Source organism: Gobio gobio (genome assembly GCF_949357685.1).
Source record: "Gobio gobio genome assembly, chromosome: 12".
Taxonomy (NCBI): domain Eukaryota; kingdom Metazoa; phylum Chordata; class Actinopteri; order Cypriniformes; family Gobionidae; genus Gobio; species Gobio gobio.
The window spans coordinates 36,154,791-36,173,462 of NC_137105.1; positions in this window are offsets into that span (position 1 = coordinate 36,154,791).

Consider the following 18,672-nt stretch of genomic DNA (forward strand, 5'->3'; position numbering starts at 1 on the left):
TTCCTTCTCAGGGAACCATGGTTACATACGTAACCTGAGACGTTCCCTTTCAAGGGAACTCGCGCTGCGTCAAGCGCTGCGGGAACACAATACCAACGCCGCCATGACTCTCAAATGCCTGTATATGTGAAATTCATAGCGCTCATTAAGCTACAAGAACCCGAGAACCTGGAGTAGAGGCTACATCAAGGTTGTAAAACCTCACAAAGGTGTGTGGAGAGGACCACCCTGCCGCATCACATACCTCCTACAGGGAGACTCCTGACAGAAGAGCCAAAGAGGCCGCCATACTCCTAGTAGAGTGGGCTCGGACCTTTAGTGGTGAAGGTTGGCCGGCCGACTCATATGCGAGTGAGATAGCCTCGACTATCCACTTACTTAATGTCTGCTTAGATGCAGGTTTCCCTTTTTTTGGGGACCCGAAACAGATGAACAATTGCTCAGATTTTCTCCACAGGGCAGCTCTGTGGACATAAGCATCTAGTGCCCTCACTGGGAAGAGCAGATTTAATTTCTCCTGGTCTGGATTCTCAAAGGGAGGCGGAGAGAAGGCCTGCAGCATTATAGGACCTGCCACGTTCGTAGGAACTTTCGGGACATATCCTTCTTTTGGAAATAGAAAAGCTTTCACCATTCCTGGCGCAAACTCAAGACAGGAGGGGGCGACAGATAGTGCTTGCAAATCCCCCACTCTCTTTAGAGAAGAAATAGCCAAGAGAAACAGTTTTTAACGTGAGGAACTTCTCTGGCACCTCCTCAATAGGCTCAAATGGGGCCAAAGCTAGACCTTCCAGCACCACGGCCAGATCCAAGGTCGGCACCCTCGAGCGTGCCGCAGGCCTTAGCCTCAGAGTACCACGAAGGAAGCGAGTAACCCATGGGTGTTTCCCCACCGATGCACCATCCAGATGGACGTGATAGGCCGATATTGCCGTCACGTATACCTTCAAGCTGGACGGGGATAACCCTGAAGAGAACTTTTCTTGTAGAAAATCTAGCACTGAGTTGACTTGGCAGTTGACTGGATTTAGAGAATGGTTAGAACACCATGCGACAAAGACTCTCCATTTAAGGGCATACAGCCTCCTCGTTGAAGGGGCTCTGGAGTGCAACATGGTCTCAACTACCTCGGCAGAGAGACCTGAGTCTACGAGCTGGGCCCCCTCAGGGGCCAAGCCCACAGTTTCCACAACTCCGGCCTCGGGTGCAAGATTGACCCCGACGCCTGGGAGAGAAGGTCCCTCCTGATCGGAATCTCCCACGGGGGACCTTCGAGGAGAGATATGATATCTGACAGCCAAACTTGTGTCTGCCAAAATGGGGCTATTGGCAACAGACAGACCCCGTTCCGGCGTATTCTCTCCTGCACTCCTGGTATCAATGCCAGAGGGGGAAAGGCGCACAGACGCATCCTCGGCCACGTCTGCACCATAGCATCCAACCCCAGAGGGGCTGGATGTGTGAGGGAGTAAAATAGGGGACAGTGCGTTGTCTCTTGAGACGCGAACAGGTCCACCTGAGCCTGACCAAACCGGTTCCATAGGAGCTCCACCACCTCGGGGTGGAGTCTCCAACTCCCCGGCACCACTCCCTGCCTCGACAGGGAGTCTGCCGTCGTGTTCAGGTACCCCGGGATGTACACTGCTCGGACCGATAGCATCTTGCCCTGGGCCCAAACTAAGACTCGATGTGCCAGCTTCCATAGCCGGCACGAGCGTAAACCCCCCTGGCGAGTTATATATGAGACCACCGATGTTTTGTCCGTGCGAACCAACACATGATGGCAACACACTGCCATCAGCTCTAACTGGTTTATGTGCCAGGAGAACTGCTGGTCGCTCCACAGACCCTGAGCTGAGCGACCACTCATGGTTGCCCCCCAGCAGGTGAGGGATGTATCCATCGTTAGCGTTAAGTGACGACAAGGAGCTCCCAGCACCGGACCCTGGGACAGGAACCAGCTCCCAGCACCGGACCCTGGGAGAGGAACCAAGGATCCTTCCACATAAGGCATCGCCGCGTGACCTTGATCATGCGAAAAGGATTTCCCCCCGGGGAGAATCCCTTGGTCTTGAGCCACCACTGTAAGGGTCTCATGTACAGCAGGCCAAAAGGTATCACGTTGGATGCTGCTGCCATCAGACCCAGAAGTCTTTGAAACTGTTTCACAGTGAGTGACTGGCCTAGCTTTATCTTGGATACGGCTTGTAGGATCGATTTCACCCGAGCGGGCGTCAGCCGGGCCCTCATGGTTTTTGTATCCCATATCACACCCAGAAAAGTGATGTTCTGCTGTGGAGATAATGTGCTTTTCTTTGTGTTTAGCCTTAACCCCAGCCTTTTCATGTGAGCGATCACAGCATCTCGATGCTGAGCCGCTAGATGTTCCGACTCTGCTAGGATCAGTCAGTCGTCTATGTAGTTCAATACTCGGATGCCCTGGAGTCTCAGCGGAGCCAAAGCTGCATCCACGCATTTTGTGAAGGTGCGGGGTGATAATGCTAGGCCGAATGGAAGAACCCGATATTGGAATGCTTCGCTCCCGAAAGCAAACCTGAGGAACTTCCTGTGTTGAGGAAGGATGGAGACATGAAAGTATGCGTCCTTCAGGTCTATTGTGACACACCAGTCCTCGGACCTGATGTGACACATGATCTGTTTTAGCATGAGCATTTTGAACTTTAGTTTCTTTACTGCCCGATTTAGCTGGCGCAGATCTATTCTAGAATAGGACGCAGTCCTCCATCCTTCTTCGGAACTATGAAGTACCGGCTGTAAAACCCTGACTCTCTGCTGTGGGGAGGGACCCGCTCTATAGCGTCTTTTCGCAGAAGAGTCTGTACCTCTTGCTCCATTACCAGAGCCTGCTCGGGGTTTACCACTGTGGGTAGCACCCCGTTGAACATGGGCGGGTGTGACCCGAATTGTATTCTGTACCCATTTTCTATTGTACGCAGGACCCAATCTGAGATATTTGGCAGAAGTTTCCACGCTGCCAGAAAATCTACTAAGGGAACCAGCCTCTCGAGGCTGGCCTCTGGATTTTGAAGTGTGAGCAGCCTGGTGTCCTGAAACGGTGCGCCGACAGGAAGCAACCGAACTGACCCACTTTGGACCCTCCTTGGAGGGAGCAAGCATCCCCGCGCCGCTACGTTTCCGGGCGGACGTGGAGATTTGCGCTCGCCGAGGACCGCTGTGCCCTGAAGCACCCGAGGTGGCAGGGTTGGCAGAACGGCCCCCTGATGGCACAGAGAGGAGACGGGTGCCTCGACACACCGCTTCCCCTCGGAGGGGACTGCCATCAGAAGCCTGCCTCAGAACTTCTTCGCCGAGGCCTTCCTAGAGATAATAACAGTCCTCAGATCTGCTCTACCTTGGGAAGACCTCGGCTGAGCGCGCTGACCCCGCCCCCAGTCTCTCTGTGGAGGAGTGTGAGTCGCAACACTCTCTCGCTGTTGCGCTCTGTGAGAGGAGGACGTACTCGGCTGGGGCTGCTCCCGCCCAGCAGCCCCAGAGATATGAGATTTATGGGGGAGAAATTTCTGGAATGCAGCCGCCTGCTTTTATGACTTTTGAAACCTCTCGACGACTGTATTAACGGAATCGCCGAAGAGGCCAGCTGGGGAGATAGGAGAGTCGAGAAGAAACTTCTTATCTCAATCTTTTATCTCTGATAGATTTAGCCAGAGATGTCTCTCCGTGGCCACCAGGGCTGCCATAGAACGGCCGATGGATCTAGCCGTCTCCTTGTTGGCCCGAAGAGACAAATCAGCAGCTCTCCTAATCTCCGCTATTGTTTCCCTCCCCACTTCTTCACACTCATCATCAATATCTTTCAGCAGGTCAGCCTGATAAGCTTGAAGCACCGCCATCGTGTGGAGACATGCGGCTGCCTGACCTGCTGCCGAGTACGCCCTACCCACTAAAGCCGACGTTGTTCTGACCGGCTTAGTGGGCAGCTGCGGGGCTTTTAATGACGATGATGACTCAGGAGAGAGATAGCTCGCGAGCGTCTCTTCTACCCGAGGCATCACCGCGTAACCATGCTGTTTCAACCCCATTATGTTTGAATAAGCGGCTGTGTTGGGGTTGAATGGTCGGAATGATGCTGGTTTCTTCCATGATTTCGACACCTCGGTGTGGAGATCATGGAAAAAACGGCAAGCCCCGCTTTGGAGGTTGCGATCTAGATGGAAGGAAGCATTCATCTAATTTGCTAGGCTGATGAACTTCCTGCAACTCGACTGGCCAGTCTATTTGCAACCTGGCAACAGCGCGAGTCACAACCTCCAAAAGCTCCTCTTGAGCGTGTGAATGAGGTGGCGATGCCTCATCTAAATAATCCAGGCTTACAACTTCCAATTCCTCAGAACTGGAGTGTTGCTGCACCTGCGCTTCAGCGCAAGCAGAAGAAACCGCAGAGCGTGCTTCTAACTCGGCAACTGAAGCGTCGGGTCTAATGGGTAAAGGCAGAGATAGGGGATCACCCGTCTCTAACCCCGCCGTCAGATCCATTTGCGAACCCCAAGATGAAAGCCTTCGCTGTGCCTCAGCAGCAGCGGGACCTGCACCCTGGGGAACGCGAGCCGAATCGCCCTCCTCGAAGAGCGAACGGCGGGACCGGAGAGTTCTCATGCTTAACTTCTCTCAATGCTCGCAGCCAGCTCCCTCGAGAGCTGACTGTGCATGCTCCGGTCCCAAACACATTACACAGAGCAAGTGTGTATCCCCACCCGTGATGAAACGAGGGCAGGGAGTAACACACTGTCTGAACTGTTGATTCGCCATATTTGTAGTTTTTTGAGAGACACACACACTTTCTTTCATACAATAGGACAAACGATTTCACATGGAGCGCTTGGGAAGACACAGAAGCTGACAGTGTCTGATTCAGGGCTGCTTTATAGCTTCCTGGTCGATGACGTCACCCGCCTATGACGTCCCGCCACACCATTGGACTGATTTTATGAGTGCTTCATGACGCATCACGCAGGGGTGTTACCGCAGCGCTTGACGCAGCTCGAGTTCCCTTGAAAGGGAACGATACTCGGTTACTTAACGTAACCTCGGTTCTCTCTAGAAGAGGGAACGAGTATTGCGTAAGTTCCTTACGCTACGGGAAAGTATTCTTTCTTCGAGATTTCTGAAAAACCCAAAATTATCCTTAATTTTGTAACATTGTCAACGCAGTGCGGCAGCCTGGCAGACCATAGCAGGCTAATCCAGCGTGCTATTGGCTGCTCTGCTGGCAACTGCAGCAGCCTATCGGTGAGCCCGCGTGACGTGGCGACCAATGAGGGCGCTTCGCGCCCACCTGGCCTCATTTGCCTACAGGTGGGGCGTGGCCACGTGTATATAAGCAGGGCTCACGGGCTGCATATTCGGTTTTCGTAGTTCTGAAGCGCAAAAGCCCGCGGTGCGCACGGCAAGGAACGCAATACTCGTTCCCTCTTCTAGAGAGAACCGAGGTTACGTTAAGTAACCGAGTATCGTTCTCTTACGAGAGGTTCTCTCGTATTGCGTAAGTTCCTTACGCTACGGGAACATATTGTCAACGCCGTGCGCGCCTCGCGTACAGCATATGTATCCCAGGGAACCGGGGACCATAACACTGCTCGGGCAGGGTGGCCGGTAAGGAAAACGGGCCACCACATATACAGACACTTCATTCGAACTGACGGGTGGTTTACGACGGGTGGTTACAACACCCTGTCCCCTGAATGAGGGAACGGCACCTGCCGGTCTCCTTCAAATTCACCACACCTTGTCTCATGAATGAGGGAACGGCAACGCCGGTCGCCTTCAAATTCACAATATCTTGTTATATGAGTGAGGTAACGGCACCGCCGGTCACCTTCAAACTCACAACAGCTCGTCTCGTAAATGAGGGAACGGCACCGCCGGTCTCCTTCAAATTCACCTGAGCCTAGTACCGAACTTACTACCAGTATGTGAGCTATGTCTGCGCAGAATCACTGGGCAGAACCAACAGCCCTATTGAACTGATAACACTTTCGCCTGTAAGGCAGGAACTTCCAGATTGTAAAATCTCACGAACGTAGACGGGGAGGCCCAGCCTGCCGCCATACAGATATCGTGGATGGAAATCCCTCTGGCCCAAGCCCACGAAGAGGCCATGCCTCTAGTGGAGTGTGCTCTGACACCTAGCGGGCACTGCAGGTGTTTGGAAGCGTATGCAGTTGCAATCGCGTCCACTATCCACCTGGACAGGGTCTGTTTCGAGGAGGCGAGACCTCTAGTGCGCCCACCAAACGAAACAAACAGCTGCTCAGAACGCCTGAAGGCGGCGGAGCGTGTGACATAAACCCTCAATGCCCTGACAGGGCAGAGGATATTGCCACCGTCCCCCTCGTCGGATGCTGGCAGAGCCGAGAGGGAGATAATCTGTGCCCTGAAGGGAGTGCCGATCGCTTTGGGGACATAACCATGCCACGGTCTGAGAATGACCTTAGAGTCATTAGGACCGAAATCCATACACGTCGGGCTCACTGAGAGCGCGTGTAGATCCCCCACGCGTTTCACTGAAGCCAGAGCTATCAGGAACGCGGTTTTTAGCGAAAGGAACCTTGGTTCCACAGTCTCGAGCGGTTCAAAAGGATGAGCCTTCAGGGCCTCTAGGACCAAGGCCAGATCCCATATAGGAACCGATGGGGGCCGCGGGGATTCATCCGTCTGGCTCCTCTGAGGAAACGGATGATGAGCTCGTTCCTTCCTAGCGTGCTACCTAGCGTCGTCTGAGCGAACGCTGCTATAGCCGCCACATACACTTTGAGCGTGGAAGGGGACCTGCCCAGTTCCAAAAGCTCTTGGAAGAAGGAGAGCACCCGCTGGACCCCACATTGCTGTGGGTCCAATCCCTTGGAAACACGCCACTCAGTGAACACCGACCACTTAGAACTATATAACCGCCTCGTCGAGGGGGCTCTAGAGTGTGAAATCGTGTTCATAACCCCTTCGGGCAGGTCAACGGGTATCCGTTGGTCACCCATACATGCAGAGACCATCGCTCTGGATGGGGATGCCAAACTGACCCTCCTGCTTGAGAGAGGAGGTCTGCTCTCAGCGGAACTGGCCAGGGGGGTGAGTGCGACAGCTTCACCAGCTCTAGGTACCAAATCTGGTTCTCCCAGCGCGGCGCTATAAGGAGCACCTGGCGGCGCGTCTCCCTGATTTTCGCTATGACCTGGGGCAATAGGGAAATCGGCGGGAAAGCATACAGCGGGAGGCTGGGCCAAGGTTGGGACAGCGCATCCTCGCTTTTGGACAGAAACGTCGGGCAGCGGGCGTTCTCTTTTTTTGCAAAGAGGTCGAGCTCCGCTCTGCCGAATAGGCGCCATACCAGCTGGACTGTCTGAGGGTGCAGGGACCATTCGCCTGGGAGAATGCGGCCCCTGGACAGCTTGTCCGGGCCCACATTGAGGTGGCCCGGTACGTGCGCAGCTCTCAGCGAGCGCAGCGAGCTGTGTGCCCACACGAGCAGGCGTTCTGTCAGATTGCCCAGACACCTGGACCTGACACCGCCCTGCCGGTTCACGTAGGACACCACCGTGGTATTGTCCGACCGGACCAACACGTGGTGTCCTCGTATAAGCGGGAGAAACTGCTTGAGCACGTTCTCTACCGCTATCATCTCCAAACAGTTTACGTTTAGGAGTTTTTCTCCGCTCGACCAGAGGCCCGAGGCGATCTGCCCTCGAAAACGGCGCCCCAACCCGAGGTGGAGGCGTCGTTCGAGATGACCTTGCGGTGTGAGATGGCTCCCATTGTCACTCCCTGCTGGTACCAGTCGGCTACTAACCAGGGCTCTAGGGCTGAAACGCAGCCCTGAGTCACTCTGATCCTGAAGCCTCCGGACGCCCAGGCTCTGTGAGGCACTCGGGCGTTTAACCAGCATTGCAGCGGGCGCATGCGCATTAAGCCCAGCTGGAGCACAGCTGCAGCTGAGGCCATACGTCCCAGCATCCTCTGAAAAAAAACTTGAGAGGTGCGATTTTGCCCGGCCGGAAGTACGCAGCCATGCGCCGAACTTGGCGCGCGCGTTGGGGTGACAGGCGGGCTGACATTGCCACAGTGTCCAGATTCAAACCCAGAAATGAGGTTGATTGCGTGGGCACTAATGAGCTCTTGGTCCAATTGACCGTGAGCCCCAGGCTGTCCAGATGGCTGAGCAGCATTGCCCTGTGGGCGAGGAGCTTGGCCTCTGACTGCGCCAGGATGAGCCAATCGTCCAGATAGTTCAATACTCGCATCCCTCGATTTCTCAGGGGAGCGAGGGCCGCGTCCATGCACTTCGTAAATGTACGGGGTGCTAGCGACAGGCCGAACGGAAGGACGGTGTATTGATAAGCCTGGCCGTCGAAGGCGAATCGTAAGAATGGCCTGTGACGCGGCGTTATCTTGATTTGAAAGTATGCATCTTCAAATCTAGGGAGATTAGCCAGTCTCTCGGGAGAATATGCGCGAGGATCTGCTTGGTCGTGAGCATCTTGAACGATGTTCTCATAAGAGCTTTGTTCAGACGCCTCAGATCCAGAATCGGTCTGAGCGACCCATCCCTTTTTGGTACGAGAAAATACCGGCTGTAAAAGCCTGACTCGCTCATAGAATGGGGAACCGGTTCTATAGCCCCTTTGCACAGCAGCGTGGCTATCTCCGCCCGAAGTAGATGTGCTACTTCCTCGCTCACTCTCGTCTCTGTACGCGCACAGAAGCGCGGAGGGCGGCGAGCGAACTGCAGAGTGTAGCCGTGCTTCACTGTTTTCAGCATCCATTCTGATACACCTGGAATGGCTTCCCACGCTCTCGCGTGTGCCACACGGGATAGAACGGCCTCCGGGCTCGAAACGCCGCGCTTCGCGGGTTTGACGGCCTGTATAGGAGGGGCGGGCGCAGTGCGTAGCCGGGCTCTCTGTGCTGTGGGCCAGCCGATCGCTCGCGATGGCTGGCCGCCTTACACACTGTATCTCTGCCGCTTCGAGCGGGGAGTGGCTTGTGTGTGGCCCTACACTCATCGCTCCGGCCACCCTGGGCGGAGAACAAATGGTGTGTGGCGCGGCGCGTAGCGCCTGAGGCATAATGTTCGCAAAAATGTGTGAACGCATTTGAGCGGGCACAACTCTTACGCGTGGAACATGACCGGTTAAGAGTGGCTGTGTGACAGCGCGTGTGGTGGTTAGGCGTGGACGCAAACAAGCGGACACGTGACCTAACTCTAGCACTCGAGCGGCCGGTGGCCGCTTTATGTGAGTGAGGGACATGGGATTTGTGGTGCTTGGGTGCAGGGGTGAACACAAAAGTGGGCACGTTTACTGCATTTGAAAACACATACGGCGTGAGCCGTGCAACCAGAAATAAAGCAACTTCGTGATTTCTCTGGTTCGTCGTAAAAACGGCGGTTGTAGACAGGCGAGAGGGCAGTTTTGCCGGCTCGTTGGCTGCGTGAGAGCCATCTGCAGCAGCCACAGGAGTGGGGGCTGACAGGAAAACAGAGTTTTGACGGTGGTCCGGCCACGGCGGGACTTAACCGTCGCTTCCCCCCTCTGCTAGGAGGACTTTGGAGGGGCTTCAGTTGGAAACAGGCTAGAGGGCGAGTTCGCCAGCTCGTAGGCTGCGTGGAAAACATCTGCAGTAGCCACAGGAGTGGGGACTGACAGGAAAACAGAGTTTTAACGGTGGTCCGGCCGCAGCGGGACTTAACCGTCTTTTCTCTCCTTGTGTATAGACGCCCAAAAATACTCGAGCACCACGTGGTGCGAGTTAGCTTTCTGTATGTAAGAAAAACTGGCCGCGAGCCCGGGGAAGCGGACAGTAAAACATTTTTATCTGCCGCGAGAGCTGGGCTCGAACTCGGGTCTCCGGCGTTTCAGCCGCTGATTTTGCCACTGTGCTACCGGGAGGGACACATTAGTGTTCAGTTAGCGCGAGCATACGGCAGTACGTCCTCGTGCTTGTTGGCAGTCGTGCGTGCATAAAAGACAGGCTCGTTACTGCAATAGTAATATTTCCAGCCGCCTGAACTGGAGAGGGGGCTGAGAAATGCTAGAAAATGGCGGTTCATCCGGCCACAGCGGGACGAAAACACCCTCTGTTAATTTCCCGGTGAGTGCGGCGCGCGCGCGCGCTGAACGTGCTCGTGACCGTGCGCACTCTCAGTCCTTGTGAACGGCGCAATCTGCGCGGTCCAACAGGGGGAAGTGCAGGTTCGTTGGAGAGCATATGTCAGCGTCATGTCTCATGACGGCGTTTGTTTGCTGGCGTGCGTGTCTTAACAGGCTCGTGTACAGCAATATGAACAATTCCAGTCGCCTGAACTCATGAGGGGACTGAGAAATGTGCGCGAGGGTGGAACAGCTCTCTTGTAACGTAAAGAGAGCTGCAGGACCGTCCGTTTCTGCCATCCCTTGTATGTAAGCATGAACAGAGGGGGGAGGAGGCCCGCTTCGAGACTGTTCATTCCTACCATCCCTTGTAAGCGGAGCGGTGGCGCGGCTTGAACAGAGGGGGAGGAGGCTCGCTCCGAGACCGTTCATTCCTACCATCCCTTGTAAGCGGAGCGGTGGCGCGGCTTGAACAGAGGGGGAGGAGGCTCGCTCCGAGACCGTTCATTTCTACCATCCCTTGCAAGCGGCGCGGTGGCGCGGCTTGAACAGAGGGGGAGGAGGCTCGCTCCGAGACCGTTCATTCCTACCATCCCTTGTAAGCGGCGCGGTGGCGCGGCTTGAATAGAAGGGGAGGAGGCTCGCTCCGAGACCGTTCATTCCTACCATCCCTTGTAAGCGGCGCGGCTTGAACAGAGGGGGAGGAGGCTCGCTCCGAGACCGTTCATTTCAACCATCCCTCGTAAGCGGCGCGGTGGCGCGGCTTGAACAGAGGGGGGAACAGCGGAGTGACGTCGTCATAAAACTGCTCGAGTCGAGCCCGCAGGGTCGACATAGAGAGTTCCTCGCACTCGGGGCATTCGCCCGCGAGAAGTGCGGCGGCGGCGTGGTCACGGCCCAGACAGAGAGCGCAGACACATGGCGGTCTCTGGTGCTGAGCTGCACGTGGCACGAGCCGCAGGTGGAACGAGGCGTTTTGATAAAAACTCTCGTGCTTTTATGAAACGTGTGACGCAACGGCGAGAACACGTGCAATGAAAGGATATAATGCTGCCGGATAGCAGAGCAGGCACGGATGGCTGAAGGGGCGCGATGCTGCCGGCTTCTTCAGGCGCTGTCCTCTGCTTGCTCGTCTGCACGATCACGGCGGCGGGTTCCAGATCCAGCGATGCGAAGGGCTTCGCTGAAGAAAAGAAAATCGAATATGCAGCCCGTGAGCCCTGCTTATATACACGTGGCCACGCCCCACCTGTAGGCAAATGAGGCCAGGTGGGCGCGAAGCGCCCTCATTGGTCGCCACGTCACGCGGGCTCACCGATAGGCTGCTGCAGTTGCCAGCAGAGCAGCCAATAGCACGCTGGATTAGCCTGCTATGGTCTGCCAGGCTGCCGCACTGCGTTGACAATGTTACAAAATTAAGGATAATTTTGGGTTTTTCAGAAATCTCGAAGAAAGAATACTTTCCCGTAGCGTAAGGAACTTACGCAATACGAGAGAACCTCTCGTAAGAGAACTATGGGTATTGTGAAGAGGAAGATGCGATATGCCAGACCCAACAATGCAGAAGAGCTGAAGGCCACTATCAGAGCAACCTGGGCTCTCATAACACCTGAGCAGTGCCACAGACTGATCGACTCCATGCCATGCCGCATTGCAGCAGTAATTCAGACAAAAGGAGCCCCAACTAAGTATTGAGTGCTGTACATGCTCATACTTTTCATGTTAATACTTTTCAGTTGGCCAAGATTTCTAAAAATCCTTTCTTTGTATTGGTCTTAAGTAATATTCAAATTTTCTAAGATACTGAATTTGGGTTTTTCCTTAGTTGTCAGTTATAATCATCAAAATTAAAATAAATAAACATTTGCAAAATATCAGTCTGTGTGTAATGAATGAATATAATATGCAAGTTTTACTTTTTGAATGGAATTAGTGAAATAAATCAACTTTTTGATGATATTCTAATTATATGACCAGCACCTGTACATTTGTGTTTTGGAGATGAAGTCTTATGGGTTTGGAATGACATGAGGGTGAGGAATTGAGCTAATCCATGAAACGTCACATGCAAACCATTTTACCTCTGTAATCTGACATGTTTCTGAGTAAAACAGGATATTCAAAAATATATATTTTTTATTTTATCCATCTTGAATTGAATTGTGAAAAGTGGGTGTTATCAAAATGTAGCCAATAGGGTGTACTTTAGCATAATGTTTATGCTGCTCTTTTCAATTAACTTGTTTACATGCACACCAGTGCGCTGATAAAATCAGCTTACTGAAATAACCTGTTGTCCGGGTTTACATGCAAACCAACAACCCGACAACGCAAGTAAACCACGTTTACAAGACTTTGTTAATAAATCGGGTTATTTCCCGATAGTGGCATCAAAACTTAATCATTTGCGTATCTGACTCTGAATATTTCATTTGTTATGTAGGTTGTGATTTTAAATAAAGCATTTAAGGGGTCATGAACTGCATTGTTTTATAATGTTTTCTGTGGTGCACTTATAACGTTAGTATTATTTTACATCAAAAATTGTCATCATTTAGAAATAAAAGGCATTTTTCCTACCCTGATTTTAATCCTCTGATTTGAGAACTGATTTGGCTAACATTTGAACTCTCTCAAAAACATTTAGCACGTTTTCACTATTACAGCTCACAAGGTTAACTAATCGTGAAAAGTGTTGATTATAGCACTATATTTAGATCTATGGCATTATATTTAGATTGTGGCATGAAAGGTTGCAGTGATGAGGATTGTAGCTGATCACAGACATGTTCAGGGCATGAATGCAGTGAACTTGCTTTTATCATAACTAACAGTGCGAACGCAATGTAAAAAGGAGATTAGTTGATTATTATGAGAGTTTTGGTGCGAGTCCAGAACTCAGTCTCTGATAAAGTTGTTCTGTTTGATTGACAGCACCATCGATTGCAAAAGGAGCGTTCTTTGATTGCTTTCTATAAATAATTGAATCACAGTTGAATAACTGTTTAGTCACTGCTTTGATTTACCAACACATAGACAAAGAACATCTGACTGTACATGAATTTACACGTTACATTAGAATTAATATGGTTACTTACATTTGTGGCATTACTGTCGAGTCCATATCGCAAAAGTCTGTTTGCAAAGCCTGCACTGAAATTGTGACTGATTTACCAAAGAATCCACGGTGAAATGTACCGAATACAAATAATGTTCAACTGAGACATTCATATTTTTTTAAATAAATAAAATTATTAAATTGTATTACATATTATACTTTATATTTATTACATTCCTAGCATTAGGATCCTTTGGAAGGTAATGTTATTTGTGGTCCATTCTGTTTGCTCTTCTCTCCTCGTCATCTTACTAACACGCCAGTGGGCGGGGCCAATGTTGCAATGATGAAGTAGGCATTGATTTTCTTTTGCAGAGGTGGTCGTTCACCTCATAGATAGGCATATTCCACAATGAGTTGTTATCTGGGTTTGGTTACAATAAAAGCTTTTTTTGGACTAATAAGGAAATGTTCAGTTCTGAAACTTGTATCTCAAAAGAAAATTTGATTTCTCAGTTCATGACTCCTTTATAAACTGAAGAAGAGTATTGCAACATATCAGCGGGACACTTACGGCTCATATATTATCCTCTCATGCAGTTAAATACGCAACATTTTGACTGTACCACTTCTTCCACTGCACGAGATTAGAGCACTTTTATAATATTCTGGGTCAAGAATGAGTTTGCGATATATTTTCTCCTCCCTCGCTGCAACATGTTCGCTCTCTCTGGATGCACTTAAATTCACAGTAAGGACGCATTCCTGTCACATACCACCAGTGCTGGTTAGTAACTGATTACATGTAATCTGAATTATGTTATCAGATTCCAAAAATTAAGTACTTGTAAATATTTTATATTATGTTTTAAAATACAATAAAAGTAAATGATGGGAGTAAATCATTTATAATCTCCCTAACTCCCTGAATTATTTTTCATGTTTTAAAGTTTCCTTTCTATAAAAGCATATCACTTATACATTCAGAAAGTATTCATATTCATAATCATGGATATAATTACATTCAAAATTGAGACACAAAGCATTTGACCACTGGATTTACATAAATTATTTTACTCAACAACTCAGTGTTTTCTCAACATTGCAACATTGCATATCGAATCAAGTCCTGACGAACACATTAATTATTATTTGAATTATAACTCATATATCACACTTACTCTATAAGTCATTTAACCATGTATTGCTGTCTTTGTAAGGCTTTTGTCTTTCAAACATTTTAATTATAATTTTATTATTTTAAAATGATTTATTTTAATTTTAAAATATCATGATTTAATTACTGGATTTTTTTATAAAAATTTACAAACCCCCTGCAGTTCCCTCATGAACCCCGGTTTGGGAAACCCTGAAATAATGTAATGTTTAATGCACTTCATGTTGTTGTTAAAAATAATGGAATATATTTTCTTTTTCATTGTATTTTTATATCAATATGGGACAATATTATCCTATTTAATTCAATGTGATAAACGATTTAGGTCAAAAGTAATATAAAAGTAATCAAAAAGTAGTGTGATTTATATTACCTAAAATGTGTAATGTAATTGATTATGTTACTGACTACAATTTTTGTCATGTGTAATTTGGAATCAGTAACTGACAATTTGTAAGTAATCTACCCAGCTTTGCATATCACACATGCACACTTCAAATAGGCCACAGAAAGCAGGTTAATGGGTTTACATGCTGGGTGAAATCGTTATATGCTAAAGCCGTTTATGACCTTAGCCCGATAAAGGAAAACAAGTTTACATGTAGTGTCGGCTTATTAAACATATTCGGGTTAAGAACATACATGTAGGCTCAATGAATGATGACCAGGAACTGTTAAGCTCCAAAACTGACAAAAACACCTTAAACATAAATGTATAACTTTTCTTTGAGTTGCTTGGACTAATTTTATGATAATTTTAAAGGGATAGTTCACCCAAAAATGAAAATTCTGTCATCATTTACTCACCCTCAAGTTGTTCCAAACCTGTATGAGTTTCTTTGTTCTGCTGAACACAAAAGAAGATATTTTAAAGAATGTTAGTAACAAAGCAGATAGAGCAACCATTTTTTCCCTCCTATGGTAGACAATGGTTGAAAACTTGAGGGTGAGTAAATGATGACAGAATTTTCCTTTTTGGGTGAACTATCCCTTTAAAATTATCATAAAAGTAGTCCAAACAACTCAAGGAAAGTTATACATTTATGTCGTCATTCATGAAACAACAGCAGCTCTCATGTCTCATTCAAGTTGCAAACTTGACGTCAAAGATGGCGTCATAGGTTCTTTGTGTGTTTCGTTAAACCCAAAGTATGCTTTAGGGTTTGGCGATATACAGAAATTTGTCAACCAGTAAAGATTATGACTATTTTCTCTATACTGTTACACTCATGTCACATTGTTGTCCTGTGCGGTAGCGAAAAGCTTATCGTTTGCATGCATTTTAAAGCACCGCGGTTAAAAAACAGCTGATTTTTTTATACCGTGGAAGCGCAATTAGCAAATAAAGACAACTCATTTCAGTATAAAGAGGCTGCTCATAGAGTGCTTGAAAGGTTAAATACTAGGGCTGTCACCGTTAATGCGTTAACGAATACGATTAATTTAAAGTCCTTAACGCGTTAAAATAATTTAACGCAATTATCGCAAATAAATTACAGAAGTACGTGAAGCTGCGTCATTAACGTAATTTTCGTCACGCAGTTAGATGACCTTAGAAGTCGTGAGTTTATCACAATCACACTGAGCATCTACAAGCACCTGTAACCCTGGGAGGAGGACATTTCCATTCCAACTCTTTAACCCGATTCTGCTTCTGTGTTTGTGATCAGGCCATTTTAAGCCGTTAAACTCTGGGAAAGTTTTCAGTGATCCAGTTATTGAATTCATTCAAACAGTCCAAAACAGCACTGATGTAAAGAAGGCCAGGCTGATTACAGACACATCAGAGTGAATAGAGATTCACATTCCGTTTTTAGTGAATTATTCATTCCAGTGTGTGCTTTGCTTTAAAACATGAGCTCTGTCGTATTTTGCAATTGTTTCTGTAGAACGCAATTTTGGTGTCGTACAGTAAGCGCGTGAGAGTCTGGTATATTGATGCACACAGTACAAACCGTGCATGTGTGCGCTCCCGATCACTGATTGCACACTACATTCATGGACACAGAGTCAGACACATTTCAGTACATTCGCATTGTTTACATACACATTGTCGTGTGTGTTGTAGGGCTGCAACGACGCGTCGACGTCGTCGATGACGTCGACTACGAAAATACGTCGACGTGCGTGAAATGCGTCGACGCGTCGGCGGCACATTATTTACGTTCTAGAATGGAACAGAAGATCTAGAATAATGGCAGCTTCTGCTCCCGGGCATAGTGAAAATTATCATTTATCATATAAAGCCAGACCGCGACATTCAAAAGTGTGGGAGTACTTTAAACAGAAGCCGAGTAAAACTGTGCTTTGATCGCTCTGTAACGCCGGTTTCACACTGAGCAGAGCAGAAGCTGTGCGCGTGGAGAGCGGGAGCTTTCACACTGCCAGTCAGTGTTGCCAAGTCCGCTTTTTTCCCCACGGAATTGGGCTACTTCTACACTGTTTGCCGCGGGCTGTGTCTCATGTCCGCGGGTTGAAGCAAAAAAACACACATATTTAACCCCCCGAACGCGATGTTTACCAGAGAACCTCCCCGAAACGCGATTGGGCTTATTTTGGGCTAGTTTTGAGTAACGAAAGGGTGGGTTTTGTTGTGTAAACCTGGCAACCCTGCTGCCAGTGTTCTCTCGCGCAGCTGAACGCGCCACGCGTGTATTGCAACAGACGGTCACATTTTCCGGGGTTCTTCTCCGACCCCTGTACGTCTCGTGCTTTTATTTATTATGGGCTGCATATATCTCCTGTTAATGTGACCCGGTTCCCCTCTGTCCCAAACACATATGCATAATAACATGCTGTATATAGGTAGTTTGCATGATTAAAGTAACATTAAAGTTAAGATATGCCTCTAGCTTTAATCATTTAAATATGTCTTTGAAGTTTGGGCAAAAACTTCTGGCAGCTTTAGTCGTTGTTTATGCACATGTATCTTCAAAATAGACGACTAGTTATACATTAAAACTATGCTGAAAGCTCCTGTATGTGAACCTTTTGCAGATAAATACAAGTGCATTTTCGTTTACTATTGACACAAATCAATAAGTAAATCATACTCAACTACTATAGTAAACAACTTTTCCTAATTAGGCCTACTCTGTATACATTTTATGATGAATAGTATCATTATATATTATGTTTAAAAAGCTTCTTGTGTTCATACATTTCATTATAAAATGGCATACTATGTACACTACCCTTCCTGAAATACAATTAATATTGTCATCATTCATTGATTTCATGTTAAAATAATATACAAATTCACTACCCTCTTTGAAATACAATAATCAGTAAAAAAGAATAATAAGACTAATCTGGAAAAATAATCGTTAGATTAGTCGACTAATCGAAAAATAATCGTTAGATTAGTCGACAGAAAAAATAATCGTTAGTTGCAGCTCTAGTGTGTTGTGATTAGTAATCGTAGGTTTATGCAGTCAAAGCGGTTGATTTAGGAGTTTTGGCGTTTCCGTGTGGTTTTTGTTTGATATTGCAGCTTGGCTTGTCTAAAATTAAAACAATCTCGTTGTTTTTGCTCTGTACACATGGCCTAGAAATCTAGACGCACCCTAGCGGCAGAACATTTATTTTGCCGCGAGTGTAGTCTAGCAACTCACGGTAGACCTGAGAGCTGGAAAAACCAAACTCTGGTCAGGCCAATCACAGCGTGTGTAGAGTCGGTGGGCGGGCTTAACATAATGACGGCACATCACGGCAGAATTGCGGAGGTTCTGCGTGCTAGTCGTAAACAAAGAAGCTGACGAACAGCTGTCTTTTGAATAGGCTTTGGCCGCGACTCTGGAAGACTTGGAGTTAAGCTTTTCTTTGAGAAAAGAACAAAGAACGGCACTGAAGTCATTCTTAAGAAAAGAAGATATGTTCGAAGTTTTGCCGACTGGATACGGCGAAAGTCTATCAACGAACGTTAGCTTGGCTTCACCTTCTTCTTTGCTCTGGTTGGTTATCCAATTGCGTGCAGAGGGAATTTGAAAGACAACCGTTTATCCCGCCCCCCGGATTGAGCCCTGTCAATGGTGAATTTCCAGACCCAACATCTTGATGTGGGTCTGGCTTGTCAGGCTACTGTACACATGCTATATACACTGTGAATTCTGTAACATGTTCTGTAATGTTTTTTTTCATGGGTACTTAGGTATGTATACATTTTTTAGATAATATAATATAATATAATAATATGGACTCCTTATATTTGGCTATTTGGTGTCCTTTTGGACTCTCCCATGATCCTTGAAGCTTGCAGAAAATACCGTTTTCTGATTGTTTACTTTGCTGGATATAGCAAATGATGACAAAATGAATGT